The sequence below is a fragment of the Rana temporaria genome, chromosome 1 (assembly GCF_905171775.1).
Source record: "Rana temporaria chromosome 1, aRanTem1.1, whole genome shotgun sequence".
NCBI classification, from domain to species: Eukaryota; Metazoa; Chordata; class Amphibia; order Anura; family Ranidae; genus Rana; species Rana temporaria.
In genome coordinates, this window is record NC_053489.1 from 555,627,435 (window position 1) to 555,634,626 (window position 7,192).

Below are 7,192 nucleotides of genomic sequence, written 5' to 3' on the forward strand. Positions count from 1 at the left end.
AGAGGGCATAAAATAATATCTTAAACTGATGTCTCCAATAATAGACACCTTTGTTACTAACAAAGCAATCTTGAAGTTTTAGAATAGCATATGCAAAGCATAATAATGTGCTTTAAATATTAATTATATATGCAGAAAAACAAAAATGTGTTAAATTGCAATCTAACTGAGCATTCATTACTTAATATGGCGATGCAAATAGAAAAACATTACTTTTCATTATTCTTCTATGGGCAACTGTATAGATAATGTACTGATTTTGGCAAACAAGTTGATGATTTTTAATATACTACAATTGACAAGTTATCAGTTATGCCGTATACACACGTGCGAGATTTCCGACGAGAAAAGTTCCCGTTGGAAATCTCGAGGGGAAAGCTGAGAACCTGCTCGGGCAGTCTTTTCCACTACACACGGCCAGTTTTTCTGACAGGTAAACTGCAATGGAGGTTTGGTCGGGAATCACAGCAGTGTGTATGCTCTATCGCAGTTTTTCCCACAGGAAAACTGCCAAAAAACGCCGGGCAAAAGTCCGCCGATTTTCCCGGTGGGAAAAAAGAGAGCTGGTTCTCTTTTTTTGTCCGGTGGTTTTTGCGCAGTTTTCCCATCGGAAAAACTGAGAGGAGCATACACACGGCTGGGGTTCCCGGCCAAAAGCTCTTCTCGCCGCTTTCCCATCAGGAAAACCGGTCGTGTGTATGAGGCATTAAAGTGTCTGTAAACCTCAGACATGAAATATAAACAAAGCATATCCCTCTACAGTTTTTAGTTGCCTTTCTCCAAAGCATTGTCTTTCTGCTGTCTCATCCCCCTTCTATCAACGTGAGTCACTCCTGACAAGTTTTCCTGACACCTAGAAATAAAAGGTGACAAGGTATAAATCTGTGATTGATAGCCTTCGCTCTGTTCCTGTGTGCTGTGTGAAGGTATGAAGGTGTGTGAAGATGTGTGTCCTTTCTGTTTTTCTTTCCAATCAGCTCTCAGAGCTCTTTTACAGTGTGTACTTGCTGCTCGCCACCTCCCCACACCCCTGTTTTGTGAATATGTGAAAAATCATTTTCATCTCTGAGTTTTGAATGGATGGACAGGACAACAAATACATTTGCTGAATAGGTACAACTTATGTAGGAGTTTTTTTAAATCTCTGAGGTCAGTCACTTCACTAATTATATGAAAGGGTTTACGACCGATTTAAAATAAGTGAGTTTACAAATAAGCTCACTGGGGTAATTTAAGTTAAATCAAACCAATCGGTTAGTGATTTTTTTATGTTTCACTGCACAAATTTGATAATAAAAAAAGTAAACAAAAGAGGGTCTCCAGTCTGTTTTGGGTATTTCTTTTTAGAAAGAGGGGTATAAGGGCCTTTTGACAGCTGCTCTATACAAGCCTGAAAGTTTAATTACATGGTCAACTAATAGCCTTCCCTCTCTGCCCCTTTAATTCACAAGGCCTCCAATCACACCAGACATGCTCATGGACAGGCAGTGGTTTAGACATTAATGACTGTGTGTTGATTAATTTTGAGGGGACAGCAAATTTACACTGTTACAATATTTTACAGTGTCATTTCTTCAGTGTTGTCACATGAAAAGATATAATAAAATATTTATAATAATGTGAGGGTGTGTGCCATTTTGAGCAGTACCATCAGAAGAGGCAGAAGGAAGGAGGATTTTTGGTTCTCAGACCAGAGAGGCCGGATGGGGAAATCCTCTCTTCAGCGGATACTCAATAGCCATTGCTTTGCCAGAGAAAAGGAAGGAAATAAAAGCTACATCATCATGCCTCTTCTGAGTATTCCCAGTAATAGTAGTGAAAGTTACAGGATTTCTTTCAATTGCTGTAGTAACCTGGGTCCGGGGCCTCGGTGGTGTGCCTGATGTCCCTCACCCAGCCCTGAAGATCCCAGGTGGACGAGGGAATAGTCAAAGGGATCACAATCTTTCAGCTAATTTATTTTATTTTGATCACAGGCTGAACATAACAGAGGACCTTGCATCCTCTAACAGGACCAGAATTCTCAATGTCCAATCTAGGCTAACAGATGGAAAACAAGTAGACTGGAAGGCTGTACTAAACAACAACAACAACAACTTGTACATAGAAATCCCAAGTGGCACACTTCCTGATGAGAGAAAAGATAGTTTTGCTGTTCTGCTGGAATTTGCTGAGGAGCAGCTTCAAGTTGACCATGTTTTCATATGTTTCCACAAGAATAGAGATGATAGAGACAATTTACTTGGAACCCCTAAACAATATACATTTTCAAATGCAAAGTCCCTGGAAAAAAATGCTGCTCTTCTTTGAACCTTCAGCTTCTTGGGCTTTTATATGTGAGACATGGACACCCCCTTGTCCCTTAGAGACCAGATGCTTGCTTCATGGCTTACACATTTGAAAGAGATGCTTCGGATGAGGATTAGTAATCTTGCAATGTTCTGCATCTTTAGAGCTTTTTTTTTTTCATAGTCATCTAAGATGAGTTGTGATAAATGTCAGCATCTCTTCAGTTTACTGCTTTGTTTGAATGTTTGCCCTAATCTCTGTCCAGATTAAAGCTGATGATGAAGGCAAGATGTTAAATTATATTCGTCTGATCGTCTTTCCTGAGTAATTTTTGTTTGCATGTTTTGATGTTGAATAAATGCGCACTCCAGATTATTGCAATGTCATTTGAAGTTTAATGTGTTTTGTGATATCAAAGTAGTTTAATTCTAAATAAAACATTTATATGATGTTTTTACGAAGACAAAAATGTGAGGGTGTACTCACTTGTGTGAGATACTGTATGAGAAGTCTTTTGATTCAATTGACAGCTCAAGAGAAGAAAATGAGATTGAAGAATACCCTCTCTGTTTATAGTTCCTTTTGTGTAAAGCAGGCACTACAAAATATCCAAGCAGTGTACTATGAAAAAAGTTTAATGAAAAAATTATTAAAAATGACATGGAATTACCTCCACTTGAAAAAGTGCAGTACCTTCCCAGAATTAAAAAACACAAAACATACAGACAATAATAAAAAATTAATCCAGGCAGTTTCCTAGGGTGATAAGAGGGTACCAGTTAGCAACTATTGTGATAACACAATTGTATGTCCAGTGGAATCAGTGGTGTCATGCTTACTGTAGTAGTGTACAGAATGACACAGAACGGTCCTGAATAATCACTATGATGCACTGGAAAAACAATGGGATCACAAGGAACAGAGTTCAGACATTTGGAAAGCCTTCAATTAGTAAAGGTAGCACTCCAATTATAGATATATGTATTGAACATATATTCATGCTGGTGGTGATTGCTAGTACGAAATAGAGTCGTGTATAACAAACTAGTTATGTTGGGTGCTTGTGTGCATTCAAAACCATATATTAGCCCAGTTTCATTCAACAGTAGCTCCTATATTGAAAAGCAGACAGCAGGTAGACTCTCAATTAGAGCTCAGTTCAGACAGGTGTATCCTGGAGAAGCAGATAGCAGCAGTAGTTATATGCAAAGTAGTGTAATGTGTGATGCTGTAATTACAGCTCAATTACTCAATCGTATAAATGCTTGCTGCTTCAACGTAAGAAGTCCATTCCAAGAGCTAATTTTCCAAGGTGAAGTGTAGAGATGTTAGAGGAGATATCTCACAGCTTTAAAGCAATCATTGTTAGTAAGCTGGCGATAAGCAGTTCATGTCTTTAAATGGTGAGCAGATTGGAAGGGAGCAAAGCAGATATATGTAGAGCTTCAGATGATCGTTCTACTTCAATGAGGTGTATATACTTACTGCTCTCTGTATTACCTGAGTTGTTTATAGCTGTTTAGTGCCAAACTAGCATTGCGTGAATATAAGCAAGTTGGAAGGAAGCATGGTAGAAATAAGCAGAGCTGCAGAAACTTGTAATACTGCTATAAGGTATAGTTTACTTACTGCTCTACCTACTTTGCACAGTTTAGGTGTCCGGTGCTTCTCACACAGTTGGCCAAGTTCCTTACAGTAAGTGAATGCCAGATCAAAGCAGCTGTCAGTCTCTCCAATGACCCTGTCCCAATTTCCAAGATACCATCACATATTGTGTCCAAAGCTGACCGGCTATTTGCTGCTCTGTGAATGTGTGTAGATCGCCATTGGGACATGCTGGTTCCACATCCGGGTGTGATGACATCACTCCGTTGACGTGTGCATTTCCTCCACCAATCAGTGGACTTCTTCAGAAGCCTGGACTTCTTGTAGTCTTCAAGCCATCTATGAATTTGGCATTATATCAAAGTATGCTTGATGAGAATGTGAGCCCATCTGTCTAAAAATTAAATGAAAATCAGGAAAGGCTATTTCAAGACAATTATGATTTAAGGCACACTAGAAAGTCCACCAGGTAATGGCACGAACTCAAGAAATTTAGTTTTTTGGAAAGGGCCTAGTTAAAGCCCTGATATGAATCCCACTAGAATGTTCTAATTTTGACTGTCCTATCATCCTGGACCACAAACCTTCCTTACTGTGCTACATGCTATCTGCTGCATCATTGGCATGGTTATATCTCCTTAGTCCTCTCCATCAAGTTATCAGAAATTTCTGCTTAGAGTAGAACTATAGGCAACACTTTTTTTTCATTTTGGATAGAGTAAGGGAGGGTTATAGCCCTGTCAGTTTATTTTTTTATCATCCCTGTCCCATTGAAGAAATTTCCCTTCACTTTCTGCCCCATAGCCATACATGAAGTAAGAGGAAATCTATGCAAATTAAAGGAATTCATTGCTCCCCCCAGGCCCTTAACCCCCTCTCGGAAATTTCTTAAACAACAAGGGGTGTGGTCTTGACAGAAAGGGGTGGGTCATATTTAAATTAAGGGGTGCATTAGTTTAGTTAGTCCTAGGGCAGCACAAAACCTAAATACACTACTGGCCCAAAGTATAAACAAATGTTTCTAAAATGTGTAAAAATAAATGGCACTGCCTTGCAAAATACTATTCAGAACTGAAAGCAATCTGCTCAAACCAAATGTATTCCCAAGCATAATATATACACTGAACCAACTCCTAAATCCAGCAACGATAATAATGACAAGTGCTAAAATAATAGAAAGTGATAGAAAATCCAATAGAGTCCATTTAACCAATCTTCAAAAGTGACCACCCAACTTAAATTAATGGAAATAAAGGTGCACACATATTTACTCCACCATCATTAACTCTTGTGGACATACTCTCACCTTTCGTGTTGGTTCCTAAATGTATAAAATATCAAAAGGACAGGGTCTCTTTAAACAGGTGGGATTAGCTTTAATGGAGAATTGAACTAACTGCTTCAAAGTGGTCAGCTCAAGGAAACACCCAGTAATGCAACTCAAGAAAGAAAACAAAAAGCACAGTGTTCTCTGTTTGTATTTGAAACTAAAGATGTTTATAATAAACTCAATCACATTTAAAACATATACAACTGCTCTTTAGTACCTGCACAAAGAAGCAGGGATATTTCCCAGAGCTCACCATTCAGGCTCTGTCTAGCTGACACTTCGGGATCAAATCATCCTAACCGGGCTGCTGCTAGACTGTCTAACCATGTCTTCAAAACTGACAGGTCTCAGCACTCTGCAACACACGTTACATCATCAATTATTTTCCAAAGTCAAAGGAGTCTGGGTCCTGAAGCCCAAATACATCGTAGAACTTTGTAAGGGATAAAGTCTCCATCACTAAGTCCACACCTTACCTCTAAGCCAGACTGCTCTAATTAGTCTCAAATGTCCACAAACCTTTTTATCTGTGAGCTGAATGATCCTGAGGGCTCTCTCTCACTTCCTCCATTTGTGACAGCCTGCTGGTTGGTAAAAAGGCAAAAACTAAAAAGGTACATTTTCTGTCTGTTTTGAAAAATGCATTAGGGGAATACTGCTAATTCAGAACTAACTTTAGAATTGAACTAAGGACTAGTGAGTTGGGCTTTGAAGGCACACGATACAGAAGTTGTAGAAAACTAGAAAAATGTATTATAAATATAGAAATATCATAGAAACCGTTATAAATAAAAAATCACAAAGTGAAGTTCAATTAACAACTGGTTTACCACACACGGTTCACATACATTGTATAGTTCTAACATAAAAAGCTTAAAATAAAAAGCATAATTATAAAAAACGTTATATCACAAGTGACCGGATGGTTGTCCAGAGGACTAGGAGGATTTGCTCGACATGTTGCGCGCTTATGGAATTAGCGCTTCCTCAGGAGCATAGATATTTCATTCTAATAAAACATATACAAGAAACAGCATCAGTCTACAGGTATATGTAAATCACAAAACAGAAAAACATTACATTTTAAGAAATTTTAAGAAAAACAATAAAAATATGTTACAACAGAAGTACATATAGATGTCCACCCATGCTGCAGAAATTGCATGGTGGACAGCCAGATAAAGGACTATAAACATGTTATCTCAATGCAGCAATGCGCAACGAAGCACGCAGAGAGAGAGCCCTCCCCCTGAGACTTCCATATAAAAGGGGGGAATTCCATAAAAGGAAGAAAAAAGAAAAGAAAAAGAGAAAGAAAAGAAAGAAAACAAGAAAGGGGGGAAAAAAGGGGAGGGGGGGGGGGGAAAAAAGGTCATATCATGTGGGGGTTCTTATATTGAGGATATGTGCATAAGCTATAAAAATGCGTGATAGAACAATCAGGAAAGTCCTATGAAGGTTGAAAATAACTTACAAGGGGTATCCCGCGTTGGTGGTAATCAACGAACGGTCTTTTATTGGCCTATCACTGGTTGTAATTCACAAGGAAATTGTTTCAACCAGATAGGAGAATATAATCTGTGGATGGTATTGTGAAGGTATAAATCATAATTTTCAGTATACCAATATCAAAAATAATTTCATAAAGACATAATCAGGAGTTTCAGATTTGTAGAAACGGGAGGAGGGGGGGAGGTAGGGGGGGGGGGGGGGGAAAGCGACTTACCATAAAGAAAAAGCAGAACTCAATTGCATGCGGTGGTATGGCAGTTGATTGCTGGTAAGCAACGAACAATGAATCTGATCCAGGTATATGTTCACACACCCAGCTAGTGCATACAGTGTATTAATCGGACATAGAAAAAACAGATAGGTAAATCTGTCTAAATAACCGCCTACCTAACTGACCTTAGTCCATGGGTATGGAAAGGATAATAGGCAAAGGCGTTAAAGTCCTAAAGGATACAA

General features: G+C 38.7%; 1 pseudogene; it reads left to right on the top strand.

The window, feature by feature from the left end:
- Positions 1-1,682: 1,682 nt before the first annotated feature.
- LOC120925005 lies at positions 1,683-2,470 on the top strand (annotated as a pseudogene).
- Positions 2,471-7,192: the final 4,722 nt, after the last annotated feature.